A 24823-nucleotide genomic window follows, 5' to 3' on the forward strand; every position below is an offset into this window, starting at 1 on the left:
TTTAAATGCAACTTGGACCAATGAATGGGTAATCAGAAATTCACCTGTGGTCTAGTTCATATATTTCTGATGGACACAGGCAGTCAGTAAATCACCATCTATAAAAATCAAATTTGTGGGTCACAGTTGGGTTGCACTGCTAGATGTTTAAGGGCTCTAGTGGCCATTACCCTAGTTTATCCTATGAACTTATGAGCCTATGAACAATATCATTACCTTAATATACACCTTTAAACTTATCAGCCTACACATAATATTTTAGCTAATATTTGAAAGCCTAGAGGGGAGACATGCAGACCATCCCTTTCAAAGTAATGTGATCTTTTGACAAATCTCCTTGCATACTGGTAACCATTGCACACCTTTAGAATAATATCAGAAACTAAGCCAATTATTAAAGTTGGTCATCTTTTGTTCACATTGTGACATCACCTTTGAAGAAGGTAGAATGCTACTGAAAGCTAGGCTTATACCAGCCTAGAACATATATTCAGTAAGCTCCATCATGTCTCTCTTCATATAGTCTGGTGAGTTATTTCTCAGATCATTTACACCCACATGGACTATGACTGAGCAATTCAGATACATATGGCCATTGACCTGAGTGTGTGTGTGTGTGTGTGTGTGTGTGTGTGTGTGTGTGTGTGTGTGTGTGTGTGTGTGTGTGTGTGTGTGTGTGTGTGTGTGTGTGTGTGTGTGTGTGTGTGTGTGTGTGTGTGTGTGTGTGTGTGTGTGTGTGTGTGTGTGTGTTTGATCTGTTGGATCCTAGTGCATGATAAGCAACTGACCATGACTTTCTTCTTACTTAGCCTGATGAGACGGACATCAGTGTGTCTCACAATGGAGTCTCCAATAACCAGAATATAGGGTTGTGTGGCTGCTTGCCTTATGGTCTAAGAAGTAGACACTCTGTGAGATGTGGCTATATGTGTTTATGCAACTGCTGTTTTGAAAGAGTTCATTTAGGGCTGCTGAAGGCATTTGTTATGTGTGCTTCATCTTGGATGTCCTTAGTGTTTATGAAGCTTACATTTAAGTGCTTCAGCATATGTGGATCTCTGTGTCTGGTTCATGCTGTGTGCTGAGTTCAATGTGTACATTATTGACAACCTGTTTGACATTAGGAGTGCTTTTATGTGAGAACTTTGCCTCCAGTTTATTTATTATTTTATTTTACATTTGTTGACCGGACTAGTCTAACTGGATACATTTCCATTTTCAGTAGAGGCCCGGGGAGAAAAGCTCCAAGAAAAAAGTACATTAATAACAAGATGATAGGATTACTATAAAGGTAAAGAAGTTCACTAAAGTTGAAACATAGAAGATATTTCAGCACATTAAACAGTACATAGCAAAAAATTATTTACAAAAATATAGGACAAGATTTTCACAAGGTATAACCTAAGTGTTTTCCTGATTTAAATTTCCTGCCTATATTTAGACTTAGGAACGTTAGAATTAATAGAGACTTTCCTGCTTATATTTGCACTTAGGAAAGAAATAAATTAGTATAGAGGAAGAGTTAAAGAGATATTAGTAGCATAGTTGGAAGCTAGTTAGGGCTATTGCATGGTCATAGCCAGTGCGTCCTAAGGAATATTTTCAGTTTTTGTTTAAAGAGGGGTAGAGACGGAAGAGAAGTAAGTTCACTAGGTAGAAGGTTCCAGCTTTTTCCTGTTGTGTTAGAGAACAGGGAGTTGTCTGCCATGTTGGTAGACTTACTTATGATGATCAGTAGTTTGTTTGATGAGCGTAAGGTATTAAGATTTTTATAGGGGGTTATGAGGTTTGTGAATATAGGAGTATTGCTAGGCTGGTTAAGGATGTTATGGGCAATAGTAAGTTGGTTAAACTGAAGCTGGTTTTGTAGGTCAAGCCATCCTAGCTGTTTTAGCTTCTGACAGTGGTGAGTTCTGAAGGGATTTCCAGTGGCAAAAATGGCAATGTTATTATAGGAGCTAGCTAGTTTGAGAAGATTATTTTAGTCAGGTTAGTATATCTAGGTGAGGCATAGACAAGTGTGGAGATTAGATGGGAGAGGGCAATAGTAGTTCTTGCTATTGGAGTTAGAAAAGGTTTGATCCTGTATAGGGAGCCCATTTTTTTGTTAACTGTTTTTATTGTGTTATTAATATGTGTGTCAAAGTTAAGGTTATTGTCTATTGTAATACCTAGGAGTTTGGTTGTAGAGTCAGGAGATATGAGGGTACCATTATTAGAAGTGACTGAGAATACTATTGGCTTGGTCTTACGGGTAGGAGTAAAGAGCAGGAGCTTTGTTTTTTTTGGGATTCAAGAGGAGACAATGTTTTAAGAACCATGATTCCACTAAATTAAATACATTCTGAGTTAAGGATTGCAGTTCAGGTGTTGATTTAGCTGTGCAGATTAATGTAGAATCATTTGCATATTGTATACAGGTAGCTAGAGGAATAGCTAAGTACAGATCATTTATAAAAATGGAGAATAAGAGAGGACCTAGAATGGAGCCTTGGGAGACACCCATTGATACTGGCAGGTGGGATGATAGGTTATGCTCCTAGAGAACAGCTTGCTGCCTATTGCTAAGGTAGGAACTGAACCATTTTATTGCCAGTGTATCAAGAGAGAGTGACTTGAGAATATTCATAAGCAATGTATGGTTTACCATATCGAAAGCTTTTGAAAGATCAATAAATAAGCTGAAGAGAGAAGATTGTTGTTACGGTTTCTGTTAATGGTGTCAGTGAAGGATAAGAGAGCAGTAGTGGTACTATGGAATGGCTTAAAACCATGTTGGCTCTTAGCCAGTATACTGTGTTGAGTTAAGTGGTGTAGTAGCTGATGATGAATGCATTTTTCCATTATTTTAGCTAGGGGGGATAGTAGAGCTATAGGCCAATAGTTAGAATATTCATTAGCATTACCACCTTTATGTAGGGGGATAATATGTGAGATTTTCCAGATGGCTGGGATGGTTCTCGAATTAACAGTTCTGTTTATCAGGATGGATATAGGATAAGCTGCTGCTTTAGCTGCCTTTTGAAGGTATTCAGCTGGCATCTGGTCCACTGAAGGAGTACAAGGCTTCAGTCTTTGAATGAGTTTGTAAATGAAATTAGTTGAAATGGGTTGCAGTAGGACTTTAGGAAGAGAGCTAGAAGCTGGGGTAAGAAGGCTGGAGCTATCAGGGGATAGCTGACTGGCTAGTGATTGAATAGCTTCTGTAAAGAAGGTATTAAAAGCATTTGCAGTTTGGTTGGGAGTCTCAGGGTTGGTACCTGTTGAGGTTGGAGTACTGGAGAGACCTGGGTGTAGGAGTCTATTGATACTAGCACATAATTTCTGAGGATTATTTTGGTGTGTTTGCTGCATATTGCAATAATAGTTTCTTTTATCTGAAAGTATTCCTTTTTTTGTCACATTCCTCATATGTCTAAATGTTTGCTGATCTGATGTGTTTTTGGTTGTTCGCCATTTAGACCAGGCTTTATTTCTGAGTAGGATTTTATGCCTTGTTTCTTGAGAAAGCCAAGGGGCTGGTTTTGATCTAGTCCTGATGGTACACTTGGGTGCATGCTGGTCAAAGATATCTATGAATTTGGAGTTAAAGTATTTGACAGCCTCTTCAAGTGGAAGGGTTTTTAGGGTAGACCAATTGCAAGCACTAACTTCACTCTGGATTAGCTCTTGGTTAAGATGCTTGTTAGACCGTATAGTCCTATATGATGCTGGGTGAAAGATGCCAGTTCTTTGCCTGATTGTGTAGGTCAAAGAGTGGTCGCTCACATCATCAGGGAGAATACCTACTTTATAAGTTTGGTGGTAGTTATTAATAAGAATCCAATCTAGGGTGCTTTATTTATTGTTTGATTTAATTCTAGTAGGAGCTGATGGTCTGGGAGAATCCATGAAGGTTTTTACATTGTAAAAATACATTTATCACAGTTGATTGAGAATTAGTTGGCTGTCATTGAGGATAAGACAATTTCTGTATTGCCTCATGATACCCATATACACTTAGCCAGCAAAAGAAACATATCCATAACAAGATAGCCTTTTTTGTTGATTAGACAGTTGCTGTGAGGATACAGAGTAAATACCTCTTTGCATCTCTGCAAAAATGAGTTGCCCTTTGTGCATCTAGGTGTTTGTGAAATTTCAAGCACACTTTAACAGGGAAAATGTCAACTCAATGCACCTAGATCATTACAAGGCACTGCCAAATACTTGAGGGAAACTACTGGAGTAGAACCTGAAAATTTATAAATGATATACTTAGGGAGCTATACTGAGGTTAAGTTAGACAGTATGTAATCAGGCAGTAGTTTTTGAAAAGAAAGAATTAGCATTGTCTAGAACGATTAATAGCAGGGATTTACCTAACTGGCAACTGTCTACCTACTACTAGTGCTGGTCTCATCACAGCTTCACAGTACTGGGATTCAGTATCCTTTTACTCCTTCTTTCACCATAATCTAAACAAAAGCACTAATCCCAATATGTGAAGCAGGCCATAGGCTCTTTTGTGATTAGAGGTCTTGTCCCAGATTTTGCAGGAGTCCGTAGGTTTTTTTAAGCCTTTTCTTGATAGATACCTTGAATTATAACCAGACCAGTCAGGAAGATCCCACACATGCACTCATTGCCAAACCAGACGTAGTCAGGAATCAAACACTTTGTGCTCCTTCTCTTACTAGAACAGAAACATTAATCCCAAATGTTAAAGGTAAGATAGGAAAATGAGTTAATATCCTAATCACTGGAGTGTGCACTAAGCAGTTAGGAAGATACGAAAGAGAGGTAACTCAAGCACTAGCAGTCTAAGGGGAGAGCCACCAATTTTAAAAGACCAAGACTGGATGGTTAGGGGGTAGGATCTTCTGTCTCTATGGAATTCTGCAAGAAGACAAACACATTTAAAAAGCTTAAAATTGAACAATTTCACAAAATGATAACTTGATGCCTGCTGACAATAGCCATTCAAATAGGAGAGGGAAGGAATTATGTGGTCAAATTAACTTAAGGGGTCGGCGACTAGAGAAAAAGTCCTGTGTCCCTCTGAAGAGATACAGCTTTGGTTTCTTTCCTAGATTAACTATGCAATAGGAAACAGAATGCAATTAAAACACAGTATAATTAAAATATATCACACCATATGAATTATGTATAACCGATAAAATGTTTCATGTCTTCCCAATCCTTATTCATTTACGTATTTTATTCAGTTGATTACTTGTTAACTTGAAACAATCTTATACAAAAAACTATCAATAATATACAAATATACGATTTTTTACAATACTAGAAAATAACAAGTACAAATAAAAACAAAACCTTCCAAGTTAGAAAAAGCTTTGTATAAATGTAAAAGGATGAATATGTAAATAAAGCAGCAAAACTTGAGAAATTAGCACATGTACAAGTGAGTTAAATACATTTTTGTATTAAAGGGGGAGTAAAGAGATATGTGGGTTGTTATATCTTTCACTACATTCCCAACTCTCTTTATAATAATTCCATAAAGGTTAGCAATAATGTATAAACAAATACCCTGTAGCAAGTGATTCTTGCAAAAAAGCACTTACCAACATGTAAAGCTGAACTTCACCAACAAAAGTAAATGCATTTATATCTAACTCAAAAAGATAACTGCTAACGGTCATTTAAGATATAAACATACAGATGTATCTTAAAGTAAAGAGGTCCTGTTCCAAAGCACCTTTGTTCTACAACTAATTTCACTCTTATTTATTCTCTGCATGTTAAAGTTGGAAGTAATTTTGCAAGTTATGAATTTTATAGTCCGCTGTTTGATTTTTCAGTTTCAGTTTCATTTTTTGCTCATTGTTTCATTATAACCATACCTAAAAATGAAGTCACAGTGGGTATTGGGCATTGATTTGTTTGAAACTGAAGATCACTATGGGTAAGCAAAATAACACCTTTAGAAGAGCAGCTTCTGCTATGCTATCACATTTGTTAGTTTTCAATTTAAGGTGTTTCTCTTGCAAGATTAGCCGACATGTTGCCTTCTTAGGAAATAAGAAACTTTTGCTGATGTATCTAGCATAGCAATACAGTAGCCTATACTTTAAGCTATAAAGCACTATAGATTCACACTTTCCTGATGTCATGGTAGGCTTTTTCAGCTTCAAGAAAATGTTCAAGGAGCCATCCTTACCAACAAAACAAAATGCAAAAACAACATACTCTGTGCATCTAAAACTATACAAATTTGTAGTTTATACGATAAGGAGGTGGTGTACAACTAAGATTCAGTACAAGTAACTCAAACAAAACACATGGGCAAGTGATGTTATGAACAGTGCAGATGTGCTAAAAGTTCATGTGTGCCCACCCTACTTGCCTTCTTTGATCTGTACAATAGCCAATCAGAAGTCAATGGCATTCTTTCTGGAAACCATCACTTTTGTTTTCAGTTAGAAATGAAGTCTCTGAAAGGGGTAGGACACAAGTACACTATTTATAAACAAACAGCACATTAAGAAAAAGTCTAGTAGCAAGAGACAGTGTTTTTTTAACAGTGATTCTTTACACAGGACAGAGGTGTGACAAAGCTTTGCATACAAACAGCTTCATAGATGCTACTATTGATGTGTATCCATGTTTATTTATAAAACAGTTCATCAAAACTGGGAGAAAATTTTCCTAGCTTATGAATGTCATCACAATGAAATTTTAAATTATGAAAGGGGATTCCTGATACCTGGGTTAGAATATCAGAATGCTACTATAATCTAAATATAAACCTAACTGTGAGAGCCAAGTGGTCTAGCAGCAAGACAAAACAAATCTAAACTCCAGTTTTCAGCACATCACTGAATGCATGCAGACTAAAAATGCAAGTAGGTTAGAAAAATGTCATTTGAAAAATTATGGAAACTAAATATTCAGTGTAATAAAATTATTTCCTTAGCCTTTTTCTTTCCCTTTGGGGCACAATACAAACCACATAAGTGAAAAATAAGAAATGGACAACTGCTGTTCTCACCGTCTTTATAGTTACTGGATTTTTGATTAGAACAGGAGTCATAAAATGTTGATGTGTAGATACTGTCCTGAGTGATCAGCTAGTTAAATGCAACCAGAAATGCAACCAGACTAGGGGCACTCATGTGTCTGCCAACCAGTCCAAAGATTAAAGTTGATAACATACTATTAGTTTATTAGGAAATCAGGAATCCCTTGCCCAACTTTAATAAAATAAACCTTCAGATAGGTGTGTGTATTATATTAGGAGGATACTCCTAATGTATTGTAAAATAACCTTATCAAAAGGTCAGGAGATTTGGTTGCTGCTGTTAAGATACAGTAATTAATAAGGTTTTTTCTTTACAGAGGTATGCAGTACCTGGTAACATCATTCTACTCATGTGGTCAAGAGAGGGTATCACACTGGATAACCTAAATTAATTTTGCAATATGTGATACAAGGTGGTATACACTAGGTGAAACAGTTTAATAGCAACTAATTTAAAACCAACTGCATGCTTGGAAACAATGAATTTACAATAACTCATTATTTGTCTCCTTCTCCTAGATAAAGCTGTTGAATGTTTCCCGATACCCCTAATATTTCGCTTTCTAACATAATGAAATGATATGATTAGAATGTAAAAGAGAATTGCTTATTCCAAAAATAGATTTAAATGTTATCTTTACATTTCCTCAGCTGAATTTATCCAGTTCTGTTTTAATTATTAATGTTCTATGAAGATTACTTTTGGAAATACAGCTTTATTTGAGGTATATTTATTGCCTTATTTTTTTTAATATTGACAGCTATTGCAGTTACCCGTTCTAACAACTGACATTTGGAATGTTCCATAAACAGGCATAGCAGCTCACTTGTTTAACTTGATATGCAATTGCCAATGTTGCCCTAATGGCTGGTACTACAGAAAATTAAAGGATAATATGCAAACAATGAGGAGTGGTTTGGAGAACATCATTCACAAATGTGATTGTCATGAGTTCATTCTTTGATCAATGTGTATTTGCTTACATTTTAGAAATAGTGCTCATCAATACCTGTTAAATTCATATGAGGACTCTTATCAAGTGCCAATTTTAAATATAAATATAACTGTTGAAAAGAGATCAGCTGCTCCTAGTCTGGTTGCATTTTCCACCTACATCTGAAGATAGTCCTAAAGATAGGCCTTCATGAATGAAGTATGTTCAAGTTACATTCAATTAACATCTAGGGAAATAGAAAAAGGTCTATTATCTCCCATAACATCCACAATGGAGAGCATTAATGCACTTATAAAATGAATGGGCAGTTAAAATTATTTTGCATTTGTGTTATTACTGGTATATACATACTTTTTATGTAAAATAGTTCCTCCACCTAATATTTACAAGTTTCTATAGGATATCCTATTGTTGTTGGAGGATGTATTTTACATCCCACATTTACCTTATATAACTATTTATTAATCTTCACACACAAATACACACACACACACGCACACACACACACACACACACACACACACACACACACACACACACACACACACACACACACACACACATCCTTCTGCTTCCTTACTACTGTTAATCGCATTCATTTTAATATATTTATTTTCACACTCACTAAATGCTGCTTTTTAAAAGCCATAGATAGTAAGGAGAAAATAAAACATCAGTTTCTTGTACCAGGTGATGCTGATAAATCTCACCATCTTTCTTTCCTTTCTTTTTAATTGATACTCACTATACATCCACAAAGGGTAGACAAGATGGTGAGCTTTATTTTAGTGTGTGTTTCATAGTGACTTAGTATGCTGCCATGTAGCCACAGATTTGTCCTCATACAGTAAAACCCTGTTTGGAATTATTTATTCTCCAGTAGAGCATTGTCTTTATGTTACACCTATTTCCTAAACCTTATTAAAAAGACAGGTATGCATCAAAACAAATTACTATATCCTTTTCATGCAGCTGCTGCCATTAGCAATTATTAGTTCAACAGGCAATGCAATGTCTTAAGTCCATTTACTTTCCTGAACCTTGTGTTGGAGATAGAAGGAAGTAAGGCTAATGGCAACCTCACTACTAAAAAAATAAGTCTGTTTATTAATTGGGGAAGTTCACTAGATACAAGGGTCCATTTTCAGGGGTGACTCAGGAGCATTACCTATATTACATTGGAATTCACTACCTCTAGCTACCAGGTTTATTCCTGGCCAAACCCCATTTCAAAGCCTCTTTAAAAATCATCTCAAAAATACATCGCTCTGCTCCTGCATAAAGCCTGTCTAATGCAGGTCTTCCTCTTCTCTCACATTTCAATCCCTTACAGACTGCAACTAACTCCTTCTCTGCTACTATACCATATCCTTAAGCTGCTGCTCAGGCTTTATTGCTTCTATTCTTCTTAACTCTCTCTCACTATATGTCTGCATCGCTAACTTTCTGGCTGCTATTTCTACATCATGTATGATGAGAGTGACTATTATCATCTGTAATGTTTTAACTGTATAGAACTGTTTAGATGTATTGTAATATATTACAACATCTTGTAGCAGTTTGTTCTTTCAACTTTTGTAAAGTATTTCTAATGTAATCTTTATTGTATTGGATTATACTGTATTTGTATTGTACTGTATGTGGAGCTTTTCTCCCTGGTCTTCTGCTGAAAATGGGTTCTGTAGACACAGTCAGACCACCCCGGTAAACAAATGTCAAATAAATAATAATAATAAAATAAAATGAAAGCTGATGGAATCAAACCATAATCTGCAAGATGTAGCTCATTAATAGCACATAGCATCAGTCCTCTCCCCTAAGTACTAGACTAATATTTGGAAACATATTTTTATTAGAATTTCTGACCTATAATTTTATTTTTTGTCTGATAGCAAGTGAGTAAAGGAATCCGGCTGATTCTTTTTATACAGGAAAATTATCAGCCAGTGAGGAATCTAGATTTAGTCTATACATTAATATAGCTGTAGTCTTATTTAAATGTAATTGTTGAATACCTTATTACATTCTTGAATAGATTAGCTATTATGAAAATATTTTCAACAAAATAATTCTGATTACATATTTTACTTTGGTGCCTTTTTAATGTTCTGTTCAGAAATAAACCTGACTCTGCATTCTGTGCTAATTACTTTACTCACTAATAGTGAGTATGCTGTCTGGTAATTGAGGCTTGTAAAAACCTTGTAATGAGGAATTCATATCCTTCGCAGAGTAAAAAGTTCAGGATGTGAATAAATCTCTTTCTGTAGGCCAATAAAAGTGCTGTAAAATTAATGGTCTGTGTTTAATAGCTTGGTAATTTACATTTATAAAGTGGATGTCTCTACTTACTTAGGATAATTTAAGACTGTATGCTGAGAAAGAAGAAGGAAATTCAGATACCTCAGCCTGTATCCTTAGCCATTTGATCTCTAGCTATAATAGATTAGCTGCCAGAAATAAACTTCAAGTGACAGTCCTTTATCTTGACAGTTTGAGTTTTATCAGCTAGAAGAGATAGTTCAGTTTCAAGTTATATCAAAATGGCTTATGTCCCTAATATTATATTAGGAGAATCTTAAATCGGCTAGCGTGTGTGTGTGTGCCTGCGCACGCGTGTGTGTGTGTGTGTGTGTATGTGTGTGTATGTGTGTGTGTGTGTGTGTGTGTGTGTGTGTGTGTGTGTGTGTGTGTGTGTGTGTGTGTGTGTGTGTGTGTGTGTGTGTGTGTGTGTGTGTGTGTGTGTGTGTGTGTGTGTGTGTGTGTGTGTGTGTAGATGTGTGCATGCATGCAGGCACATATTAGCAAGTCATGTAAAATTATGAGATCACAATCTAGGTCTGATTTAGACACATCTAAGGAGTTGATAATGCAAGCCAAAGCATCCTGATACTAAAGGGAGACTTAAATGATCTCCTGTATGACTCTGTTACACTTTCCAACTAAGTGTAGGTTATGTGTCAAAACAATGATGATCAGTAAAATAGCACAGGTGACTGAGTAGGCACAGCACTGAGTATTATAGTAATGGAGCATATTATTATTGTCCGTCTAAGTAATGTGTACTTTTCTAAAGAGAAGAAATTAAATTATTACACTACTACACTTAAAACTCTGAAAGACCATAAAAATATGAATGTTCAAGAGCTTCAGTACCACTTATTGTAAGTTTTGGTAATACTACAGACGAGCAGATTGTTCTATATAATTCCTCCTAGTGAACTCAGTTTAAATAATAAATATGTACGACAGAATGAAATTTAAATATGTCAAGAATTTTACTTAAACAGAATAAAAATGCAAATTATTTCTACAGGGTCTATAAAAAGACACTGCAATTAAAATATTATTTAGCAATTTACCTAACCTTTAAAAAGGAAGAAAATATATTGAAGTCAATCACTGGCTCACCTAATATAATTTCAAGGGAGAATTAAACTATAATATGTGTTCTATTGCACAAAGGAGAACATGGCACATTGATAATCCATTATCTCATTAACTGATAATATTGCTTAGAATGTGTATTAATTTCCTGAAAGCAAACATTTCTTGGCCTTTTATTTATAAGGGAAATGCCAGAATAGCTCCATATAGTCAGAGTTTTGGAGTTTTCAATGTACTTTAATGACTGTGAGAAATACCCAAGTCTATCAATATTGTGAATGTTATAATAAGAATGTTAGTACAATATGAAGCTAAAACATGCACTATAAATCCAGACTAGGAAAAATGGAGATTCACCATAAAATATAACAGTGACGTTGACGTGATGCTGTAACATCATTTCATTTCAAAGACTTTTATAGGAAAGGAAGATAAACATCATAACACACATAAGTATATACTTTTCTAGACATGAAAACCCTCTAGGCTTTAAGAAAATAATACATTTTACCAGTATGGATGGTGTGCAGTAGAAATGCTTCATTCATAAATTGTATTTGTTTGGGTCACTTAAAGTAAATTCAACAATATCCACTGCTATTACTTGTAATTTCTTATAAAAATAAATGCTTTAAATAATCAGGGGAAAAAGCAAACTCACATTTACAAATTTAAGTAAATCTCAAACTAGCATACTACCTTGCTGAAATATGAGACGTCCATCAGATATATAACATAACTGTTGGAAGGAACTTATCTGCCTTACTCAGGAATGGTAATTAGCATGTGTCACAGGGAGTCTTGTCTGAAAATAAATAGCTGACCACTTGTGAATTACAAAGAGACTACTACAAGTTAGTATGTGACAGCTATATCTTGCATATTGCAACACTGTTGAGAACACTGCAGAAATCTGTAGTAAAAATAAGGTAATATATCTTTTCATCTGTTTGAATCTATGTATAATGACATTATAACATAGCATATAATGAGAAAAAAGGATGATTAAATGCAAACAAAAGATCAGTATAAAGTCAATAAAACAACAACTTTCTCAAAACATATATTATATCAATTACCAATGTTGCAACAGTGTGATGCAGAAGCTCTGATCTATCCATCCTCAACCCCTTTTCTCATTTTACACATGGGGTCAGGGTGTCACTTCAGCAGTGACAATCATCACAAACTAAGGTTTACACCACCAGGTGGCTAGCCCTGCCATGGTAGTTCATCCTTACCACTCACACACACACTCTCACCTATGGCCAGTTTCGAGTTTCCAATACACCAACTGCATGTCTTTGTAATGTGGGAGGAAACCGGAGCACCCGAAGGAAACCCACGTGACTGCATGGAGGACATGCAGACTCTGCACAGAAGGCAACCCCAGACAGGAATCGAACTGGAGAACCTCTTTCTGTGGGGAGACAATACTATCCCCTGCACCACTGCAGCCCCTCCCCCCCCGTATAAAAGGCACTCCAGCCGAGAATCAAAATGGAATCTGGGTTTGAATATGTTTAATATAATCCTGTGATAATTTTACTGTCACTAAAATAACAGCTTTCTATAAAAATATTAGTAATGGATTGGAATAATCAATATTGCAATACTATGCACTAGGAGCTGTGATCTAGACTTGATTATAATTAATATAGCCTGTTATCATTCACAAATTGAAAAATGTACAACAGGAGATATTCACCAGGATTCAGCAAGCTCTGCACGGCATGCAGGAATAGTGCAAGTGCTGCTCCAGGCAATATGACTGATGTGCGATCCAGGAATGAGGTCCCGTGACGTGCACGAGCGCTCCTGCACTATTCCTGCATGGACACAGCCCCTGTATGCTTATTATCTCATTTTCTGGTGAAAAACATGCAAATGAGGTGAATTAGTGATCCAGGAAACAGGCAGGCATCTGTGCAAGAATAGTGTAGACTGCAGAAATGACATTTCTGCAAACTACAAAACAGAGGCATAACAGCTCATAAAAAAGCATGTATTATAAGGGTTAGGCATGCCAAAGTCCAAATATATAGCCATAGACATGAAAACTAGTTTCAAAATTATAAAAAATACCTTTTTTTGGCTGATTTCGGCTGTTTAAGTGTAGGGCAGTGGTGTGTAAACGGGATCGGCCCGAAAATAATAAAAAAAGCCAGAAATAAGCTTTTAAACCAAAATTATCATTTTGCCATAATGGTCAATGGCATGCATAACACAACAAGCTCATGGAACGGTGGTTGCTAAGGGGGAAGGCTGAGCGTCAGTTTTGTAACCATACATTGGCAGTCAATTCTATGCAAATGAGGGGAATGAGACTGAATCACAGATGTCCCTTCAGTGCTAGGTTGCACCCAACCGTGTAGGTGCAGTACTACCATTGTGTTAGCCTAAGAGCTGACTTCATAAGGGGGTGTGTCATGCATGCTGTAAGCTTATTGGAGCACTGTGGCCTGTGTTTGCTCTTAGCTAAGCACAGCTAAGGGAGTGCGTACCATGCACCGGGTTTTAAACACAAAAAAAATAAATAAATAAACCAGGAAATAGCAGATCCATTCACATATGAGCACTGGCTAGGCGTGCCATGCCTTGGGGGTTAAACAGGAAGGCAATGGGAAGGGAAAACAGCAGCAGGAAAGTAATCAAGGAGAATTAACATAGCTGGCAGGTGAAATGCATCAGAATCAGCCAATTACACAGACAGCAGCCCAGCCCAGCACACTACTATAAACTATGCAAACACCTTTCACTCTGTTTTTTCCCACAAACTCTACATCACCGGTGTATACAAATGGGGAAATGTTACTTAACAAAAGCAACAAAATGATAGGCCCTGCTTTTGCTCTCATAAATCAATATGTGGTAGAGGCTGAGGGTGGTGAGGATGAGAATGCTGACAACCAACCCACAGTGAGGAGAAGGAGAAGAGTGTACAGACCCAGGGTAACCTACCAGGTGCTACATGAACTGGAGATAATGGAGCACTATAGGGTAGACAGGGACCTCCTACAGTAAATTGTTGAGCTGTGCTGGCCACGCCTCACACACAGAACCAAGAGAGGGGAACCCATCCCAGTGGATACCAAGTTATGTGTAGGCTTAAGAATACTAGCCACAGGTACCTTCCAAAGGCCAACTGTGGATATCATGGAGATCTCACAGGCATCAGCATCCAGGGTACTCCACCAGTTGCTGGAAGTCATGTCAGCACATGCAGGGAGCACATATATTTCCACAACACCTGTGAGGCATTGACCAGCAATATGCATCGCTTCCACAAAATAGCAAAATACCCTGAGGTAGTGGGTGCTATAGACTGCATGCATATACACATCAAAGTACCACCCGGTGAGCGGGGTAATGTCTACAGTCATGTGCGATTCCCAGGGCATTATAATAAATGTGTGTGCTGGCAGCCCTGGAAGCTATCATGACTCTCACATCTGGCATAAGACGCAGCTGTACCAGAGATTTTCCAGTAAGGACATCCCACATGGCCACCTAGTGCGGGATGCTGGTTTCGCACTGGAGCCATGGCTGATGACACCCATCAGAAATGCAAACACACACAAATAAGAACTCCATAATGAGACACACACAAACCAGAATCATAATAGAGCGTGTGTTTGGGATGCTCAAGTCATGGTTCCGGTGCCTGGACATATCTGGTGGAGCCTTGCAATACTCTCCAGATACATGTACCCAAATTTTGATTGTATGTGCCATGCTGCACAATATGATCCTGTCGAAACAGCTGCAGCAAGAACAGCATGGGGCAGGACCACACAGTCCCCCAACATTGCCAAGACCAGCACAGGTATGGACCGACTCAGAGGAGGAACAATCTAAGCCTGCCCCTGAAGGCAGAAGGAGGCATGCCCAGTATGCCCAAGCTTTGGCAAAGAGGCAATGCATAGCACATACACTGACATGATAGGAACCCTGGGAATAACACCTCTCTCTGACTCGCACATACACTAAAAGGGATGCCAAACATAACACTACCTGCGTTTAACCATGTATAGAGAGTGTATTATGTGCATCCAACATAGTCAGCACTCCAGCACCATCCTCAATACTGGTACCGTCATAAGGTAAGTCACTCTCCCTATCAATTGCTGAATGGAGTAGTATGTTCTGCTACTTGTATCTATGGTAGAGATGTGAGCAAGTAAAGGAATCGGGTGGCTGAATGGGAAGGCAGCAGATAGTAGACACCTATATGGGCAGAATGAAATCCATAACAAATACTTGTGTCAACATAGTAGGCAGTACTAGACAAGGTGAAAAATCCCACTACAGGACATGTGGTGGGACACATGTGTATCCAAAGGACACACACATGCATGTCAGTGAGGCTCACATACCCAACAACAGTCTCAGCCAGCAGGACAGGTGTAGATGACCACAAAGAAAGGCCGTGCTAAGGCCTCTGATTGATGGCAATGGAGAACATCCCCCTTCCAGACCTACACAGATGGACTACAACAGTTCAGGCAGTGGGATGTTAGTTCTGAAGGGTAAGAAGTCTGAAACTGAAATGTAGGTCAATAAAACCTAAGATTTGTACTACACTGATATGTCTGCAGTCTGCATGATAGGTCAGAATACATAATGAAATGGAAGCCAACAGAATACTTGAACTACTAGTACGGTCATAGCAAATGTTTACAGTTGTCAGGTGTGCCCCCTTCACAATCCTTCATAGAAATGTAGTAACATGTACGTGTGGGTATAATAACAGTGAAGCACAGATTACCTGAGCTGGCCAAAATAGCAGGATTGATTGTTGCATGTGTACAATATGCAGGGCTCTGTGTGTTAGGTTGTTGTGTGTTGTACATTCTGTGGAAGTCTTCGGCATGTAGGCATGGAGGGTTGTGTCCCGGTGGCCTATGGCCAGTACTGTTGATGACAGGGCCAAGTTCTGACAACTGCAGTGTCAAACACAATGCATCCCAGCAAGGCACAATCCAGCAGTAATACATACTAATTGTTCAGATGTAATATCTGTCACCATCTGAAAGATGTATATGGCATGAATGCGGGCCCAGACATACACACAGTACACAAGTGCAAGTACCCTAGACAGAGCTTGTATAAAATGTTACTTCAAATTGACACACCTTTGGAATTGTACATACAGGTTAGCAGCACATTAGTTGGCTGTGTAGTATGGAATACTGATGTAGTCTGGCCAAACACTGGCAGACCACAAAAGGCACACTGCTGGGAAACCATTGATGTCCCAGCACAAGCCAGCATAAGGAGAATGTCCCATGCATATCTGTGAGTCAGCTGCAAGAAGCTTCCATAGTACACATGCACACAGCTCACCCCACCATCAGCCACAGGTTCATCACAGATCATATCCCTGCTGTTGGGAATGAGTACAATATGAACCACACAGAATGAAGCACGCTGAAGAGGTGTCCCATGCAAGTTTGTCCCTAGCTGTAAGCAGCACCCTGCCAGCATCCACACCAATGGATTAATAAGGACATAAACTATTGCCATTAACACCTTACACACCTACACTTTCACCCCAGGGGAAATCCAGTGGCTTGCAGCCTGAGAAAGTAGGAATGACAGAATGCACTGGCCTGCAACAGATGGCCTGCATCACTACCAAATGCCCTACAGTCCTCTATTAAAGTCCTGTGTCTCACCTATACTGCTGTTTTATTTCTCCAAGTCTTTTGGGTTTCTAATACCATGATGAGAATGGACCCCATTCCTAAGTCAAAGTATGATTAAGGCTCATGAAATTAGTATTGTTTCACCCTTTGATCTTAGCCAAAAGTGCTCTTTGCAGCACCCGCAATGTGCCCAGTAATGACTCCTTCTCCAGTTCGTACGGTGTTACATGAATTGGTAACATATCTAAATACCATTGTAAATTATTTTTTATAAGACCAGTTGCTCCTACTACTATTGGAACTGTCTGGGAATCTTTCTTCCACATGGCTCTTGTTTCTGCCTGCAGATCAAGGTATTTTATGACTTTCTGTCTCTCTGTACTGCCAATGTATGTTATCTCATGGAGTCCCAAATAACGACATAACACAAAGCCATGTCGACAAAGCCCAGAAGCAAGTCCACCACGTCCAACTGCATGAACTGTGGACCAACCACTAAATACTGCTGGGTTGAAGTGATAAGTATAGGGATACTTATCAGATATTGCTTGCATAATATTAGGAAGAGGATAGAATAACAGAGGGGGGAAGAAGCATGGATGCCATGGAGTGTGTGAAGTCAGAAACTCTGATGTGTGCCCATACTATCCCTGCCTGCAAACCCAGGAATGGTTTGCTACAAACCTGCTCGTAAACCACAATGTAAAGGGGGAAATGACCAGATATATGAGCCCTGCATCTGGATAACCTGTGTGAATCTGTACAGCTGAGAGGTATGGCCACAGCAAGATAAGGCCTTTCTGTCACGTCGATAGATGTACAAGCATGGGATCCTCAGTCCCTACAGTACTAAGGTGCTGAACCATTTACACAGACCCATCACCAAGTGTCTGCAGCTACCCCTCCAGAATAGCATGAGTGTGCAAGAATATGTAGGCTGCAAACCACAATACTGGACACAGTTTCATTCATCTTGTATTCCCAGGAAATTGCTGTGAGCAAATAAGTCCAACTTTGTCCTGGTAGAGCCCCTGGCTGCTGTACGCTCCTGACTCTAGTGTTACTGTACCTCACTTTACTAGCTCCTACTCTCTGAATCTACGGACATTTCCAGTGAACAAGGACTCCTGAAAAGGACTTCCAACTGCCTCATCTCCTGTTTTTCCCAAAGAATCCTGCCTCCTAGTTCTGAACCCTGTAATAAAAAGGAAGCGAGAAACTCTTTACTAGCTCCTACTCTCTGAATCTACGGACATTTCCAGTGAACAAGGACTCCTGAAAAGAACGTCCAACTGCCTCATCTCCTGTTTTTGCCAAAGAATCCTGCCTCCTAGTTCTGAACCCTGTAATAAAAAGGAAGCTAGAAGCTCTTTACTAGCTCCTACTCTCTGAATCTACGGACATATCCAGTGAACAAGGACTCCTGAAAAGGACCTCCAACTGCCTCATCTCCTATTTTTGCAAAATAACTCTGCCTCCTAGTTCTGAATCCTGTAATAAAAAGGAAGCTAGAAACTCTTTACTAGCTCCTACTCTCTGAATTTACGTTCATTTCCAGTGAACAAGGACTCCTGAAAAGGACCCCCGACTGCCTCATCTCCTGATCTCCTGTTTTTGCCAAAGAATCCTGCCTCCTAGTTCTGAACCCTGTAATAAAATGGAAGCTAGAAACTCTTTACTAGCTCCTGCTCTCTGAATCTACGGACATTTCCAGTGAACAAAGACTCCTGAAAAGGACCTCCAACTGCCTCATCTCCTGTTTTTGCCAAAGAATCCTGCCTCCTAGTTCTGAACCCTCTAATAAAAAGGAAACTAGAAACTCTTTACTAGCTCCTACTCTCTGAATCTACAGACATTTTCAGTGAACAAGGACTCCTGAAAATGACCTCCAACTGCCTCATCTCCTGTTTTTGCCAAATAATCCTGCCTCCTAGTTCTGAACCCTGTAATAAAAAGGAAGTTAGAAACTGTTTACTAGCTCCTACTCTATGAAACTATGGACATTTCCAGTGAACAAGGACTCCTGAAAAGGACCTCCAACTGCCTCATCTGTTTTTGCCAAAGAATCCTGTCTCCTAGTTCTGAACCCTGTAATAAAAAAGAAGCTAGAAGCTCTTTACTAGCTCCTACTCTGAATCTACAGACATTTCCAGTGAACAAGGACTCCTGAAAAGGACCTCCAACTGCCTCATTTCCTGTTTTTGCCAAATAATTCTGCCTCCTAGTTCTGAACCCTGTAATAAAAAGGAAGCTAGAAACTAGCTCCTACTCTCTGAATCTACGTTAATTTCCAGTGAACAAGGATTCCTGAAAAGGACCTCCGACTGCCTCATCTCCTGATCTCCTGTTTTTGCCAAAGAATCCTGCCTCCTAGTTCTGAACCCTGTAATAAAAAGGAAGCTAGAAACTCTTTACTAGCTCCTACTCTATGAATCTATGGACATTTCCAGTGAACAAGGACTCCTGAAAAGGACTTCCAACTGCCTCATCTCCTGTTTTTGCCAAAGAATCCTGCCTCCTAGTTCTGAACCCTGTAATAAAAAGGAAGCTAGAAAGTACGTGTCTCCTTCACCTAGCAATATAGTCGAACTTATGCCAAGTTATTTCCGTGTCTATAGTTACACTATCTAGCCAGGACACCCAGCAGCCTTATCCCCCCCCCCCACGTCCCATTAACAGGCTAGTCTTGTAAAAGCAGCCTGGGAAACTTTCCTCCCAAATGTCCCATACATGCTATTCCCCCCTTCCTACCTCCTTCTGTAATAAACTTTTTACCTACTAGATGGCACCATAATCTAAGATACTATACTGTATCGTAGTATTCCTCTCCCTACTGTATGGAAGCCTATTCTACCTCTTACTGCTATCTGTAGGATTTTCCATCTCACGGCCCTACTCCTTCAAACTACTATTCATACCTTAGAACACAATTTACCCCCCTCTTACACCCCCTCTACTCACACTTACTTACCTTTGTAAATAACTTGCTTCAGATTATTTTCTGTCAGTCTTCCTTCAATTGTGTAAACCCACAACTACCTCATCCTAACTCCTCTACCAGGTCTTACTCCACCTATTCCCCATCTTTCACCTTACCTACCACAATGCATACCTCACAGATATCAACATATTCAAAACATCTTCTCTTATTCTCAATTCTTCCTCTTCTTATTATACCATACTTTCTAAGCTGTTATGAACACCTGAACCTTATTAAATCTCACACTCTCTCTAAACATACAAAAATATCTTCCCAGTCTAAGCCCCAACACTATGTTAACATAACATCTTCTCCCAGCTACCTACTACCAAAATTTCATAGGAAGGTCCATATAACTTACTTCTTTTAAAAAGACAGAAAATCACTATACATATTCCACAAACACTCAAATCTAATTAAAAGATTACTACTCTCCCTTCTAGATGGTGACATTCACCCCAACCCAGGCCCAAATAACACTGCAGCTATTGACCCTCTCTCTAGCTCACACATTCTCACAAAACCACCTAACTCTCTCACTTTAGCTCATCTCAACATCCGTAGTATTAACAATAAAATTGCCCACCCCCACGGTCTGTTAGACACACACTCATTTGACATCCTTTGTCTATCAGAAACTTGGCTAAAACCTACAACCCATGACAGTGAGATTATCTCCCCTGGTTATAATGTCTTGAGACTTGAGTGTAAAGCTAAAAAGGGTGGTGGGATAGTTATCCTCTACAAAACAGGGATGCAAATTACAGCTTTACAGGACAAACCTCCCATTGTAAGAAATGTAGAAATACTAGTTTCCAAACTCCAGCTTAATACCCACAAAGCAATCTACATAATTTGTACCTACCTTCCCCCAAGTAATATCATGAATATCCTTGAGGAGATCCTTAGCTGGCTCACCATTAATTTCCCCCAAGAAACCATAGTCCTTGGAGACATGAATATTGACTGGAAGACATGTTCCTCAGAACACCCTTCCACCCACTTAAACCTTCATGGTTTTACCCAAACCATTCATTCTCCCACCAGAACTAATAAACCTTCCAACAAAGAAAGCATACCAGATTGGATTCTGGTAAATAGTCACCACCAAACATATAAAGCAGGAACCCTTCCTGATGATGTAAGCGATCATGCACTAACTTACTTAATCAGACACAAAACTGATACCTCCAACCTAACAACTAACAATAGTTAGAACAAATAAAAACTTTAACCCTGACTCTTTCCAAGCTGAACTCAGAGCTTACAACTGGGCATCCCCGAAACATCTTTCTCTAGATGATGCTGTAAAATACTTCAATGAAAAATTCAGATTCATTCTTGATTCACATGCTCCTTCACGATCTATCAGAAAAAGCTCTAAACCTGCGCCTTGGCTATCAAAAAATACTAGTCAAAAATTATACCTAAAAACAAACTATGGGCCACATTTCAGACTACTAGAGACCCCATAGATCAACTCAACTTCAAACAACTAAGAAACATTACAAAAATAGCCATACGTCTAGATAAAAGAAACCACTACTTCCATTTACAACAGACTAACCAAGATAAACCACAAAAGTTCTGGGCAGGTATAAATAGTCTCTTAAAATCTGGCCACTCTGACACACCCTCCCCCTCAGGCACCCCCCAAGATAACCCAAAACAGGTTGCAGATGCCTTTAATACCTTCTTTACTGAAACTGTCCAGTCTCTTTCCAACCACCTGTCCCCCGATATCTCCAATCTCACCACTTCATCAAATGTCTCTATTCCAACACTCCAAATACAACCAGTTCCCACATCTCTCATTTGCACACTTCTCCACAAACTTAAATCATCCTCTCCTTCAGTAGACCTTCTGCCTGTTCAATATCTAAAAATAGCAGCTAAAGCAGTAGCCTATCCCATTTCCATCCTGATTAATAGAACCATTCTTGAAGGTTACATCCCATCAGTATGGCAAATATCCCATATTATTCCCTTCACAAAGGTGGTAACTCAACTGAACTCGTAAATTATCGACCCATAGCCTTACTCTCCCCCTGGCAAAAATCATGGAAAGATGCATACACAAACAACTCCTCAATCACTTAATAAATAATCTACTGGCTAACTGTCAACAGGGTTTTAGACCATTCTATAGCACCACCTCTGCCATCCTATCCTTCTCTGACTACATTAATAAAAATTGTAATAACAATATTCTTACCTCAGCCCTCTTTATAGACTTATTTAAAGATTTCGACATGGTTAACCACCAGCTACTGATACATTTACTAAAATCCCTTGCACTACACACAAGCTCAGTAAAATGGTTCCAATCCTATCTTCACAACAGGCAACAGGCAGTGCACTGGGACAATAACTTATCCAACCACCTCCCTATTACCCTTGGTGTCCCTCAAGGCTCCATCCTGGGCCCTCTCCTTTTTTCTATTTTCAATAATGACCTTCATAGTAATATTCCCCAAGCCACCTGCATACAATATGCAGATGATTCTACTTTAATTTGCTCAGCCTCATCTTCCTCTGAACTGTTCACCCTCACCCAGCAGGTATTCCAGACTGTTGAGACATGGTTCTTAACATGATGCCTAATCCTGTACCCCAAGAAAACAAATCTCTTACTTTTCTCTCTCACCCTAAAATCCACTCCTCTACATTTCACAGTAAAATCAAACAAAGGCATGATTATATCACCTGATCCAACAACCAGACTCCTTGGAGTTCAGATAGACAATAACCTAAAGAACACAAATGCCAGCACTGGAGTACAACCTACCTGGAATGGATTCACACATTCAGTACAGAAGGTCATACTGGGCATGCTCCCACACTTAGAGAAATGAAGCCCATGTCTGACAACAAATTACAGAAGGGTCATACTGGCCATGCTCCCACACTTAACAAATGAAGCCCATGTCTGACAACAACAATGGATTATACATATCTGTTAGTTGCAGATTTCTGTGCACAGGCACACCACATTGCACACCAGTCATGCTTTGCACACACATAGAATAGGAATATACACATATATCCAAGGACAACACACTATAATAGGTCAAACATACACAAACAGAGATGTGGGGAAGAGAGAGAGAGGCAGACAGTGACAAAGAGCTGTCCATCATGAGGCCTGTCCCACCCACCACAAATATAATTGGCCAATATCACATGATGTGCTAATGTCTATCACTGTAGACATTTGCTTCTGGTAGCCCTCAGCACTATAGTGTCGGTGGTGTTTGTGATAACTGTGTAACATGACAGTAAAAGTTATTATTCATCTAGCAGTCGTATACACAGTCCTATCAAATGTAAAGTTGTGTGTGACTGAGTGTTGTGTGTGTGTTTTCAGGGGAATGGTTTATGGCCTATTCACACACACACTGCACTCCCCATTGCCCTAGTTTAGTGAGCCTGCTGATATCAGTCACCTTAAAATACCCCTTTGGAAAAGAGTCATCCCTATAAGCTCTGCAGTGCATGCAATAACTGTGTAACGCTATAGTGTGATGTACTAGTTAGGTAGGAGTTCGCATCCCAGACATAGCAACTATGAAATGCTGTTTGTGTGTGTAGGGATCCATGATTTTGAGGCCATTCATAGTCACTTCACCTCCCATTGCCCTATTTTAGCAAGGCTGCTGATGTCATTCACCTTGCAATACACTATTGGATAAAGGCTAGCCCTATAAGCTCCATGGCATGTGTGATAACTGCATAATGCTATAGTGTGACATGCTAGTTAGATAGATCTAATTCCAGACATGGCAACTGTGAAACTCTGTGTGTGTGTGTGTGTGTGTGTGTGTGTGTGTGTGTGTGTGTGTGTGTGTGTGTGTGTGTGTGTGTGTAAGAATCATTGATTTTGAGGCCATTCACAGTCACTGCACCTCCCGTTTCCCTACTTTAGCAAGCACGATGATGTCATCAACCTATAAGCTCTGTGATGCATGTCAAAAATGCAAAACAATGTAGTAGCAGAAATTACACAGCTGCAGGGTTGAATCTCATCTGTGGCAAGTGTTTGTGTGTGTATGTATATACCTCAAAGATTTTATCCCCATTTACAGCCAGTACACATCTCAGAGCCTGACTTCAACAGTCCTGCAGATATCATCCACCTTACATCTGTTGCAAAACCTTTCCATGTTAGATCAGTGGTGCATGAGGTAAATGTGTAACATAATGGTCCATAAAGGTTGTTAGATAGAGGTTTGAACCTACCCCCTGGCAAATATAAATGTGTGATTAGGGTAAAATTATTTTTGGGATCTCTCACCAACTTACATCACCCAAAGCCAGTATTTACAAGGGCTGGGGATGTTCTTCACCTTAGAAGTACCTTGGGATAACATCCATCCAATAAGCTCTGTGGTGCATGCGATAAATGCGGTACATTCTAGTAACAATACATACCTAAGTAGGGGGTTGAGTCTCAGTACTAGCAAGTGTGTGTGTTTGCCATAAATATTCTGTGTGGCTGTTGCTGTGATAGTGTAATGACAGGATGCATTGGGGGTGGGTTTTGGTAAATTATTATAATGAGGATCTACTATATGTCACAATGTCCACCTTACAAAGACAACAGATGTCTAACAGCAAAGAGGCTGGTGTAAGCCATAGCCCTACATGTGACATTATGGATTGGTGAACAATATAGGCAACTCTTGAATAACTCAGAGAACACTCTCCACCCATGTCTCATACACAAACACACTCGGCTAGGCAACAACCACTATATTGGTAGTTCGTTGCATATTGCCCACAGATAGTAACCACAATGTGATTGTAATGGAATACATGTCTGCTTACC

The 24823-nt window shown here is 39.1% G+C and overlaps 1 protein-coding gene across 1 annotated transcript in view; it reads right to left on the reverse strand.

Annotated features, from left to right (window-relative positions):
* The window catches only part of OPRK1 (opioid receptor kappa 1), a 320574-nt gene that overhangs the window by 91848 nt on the left and 203903 nt on the right, over positions 1-24823 (reverse strand). The window lies entirely within an intron of this gene.

Source organism: Protopterus annectens, chromosome 3.part0, assembly GCF_019279795.1.
Source record: "Protopterus annectens isolate FY-2018-M chromosome 3.part0, PAN1.0, whole genome shotgun sequence".
NCBI lineage: Eukaryota > Metazoa > Chordata > Ceratodontiformes > Protopteridae > Protopterus > Protopterus annectens.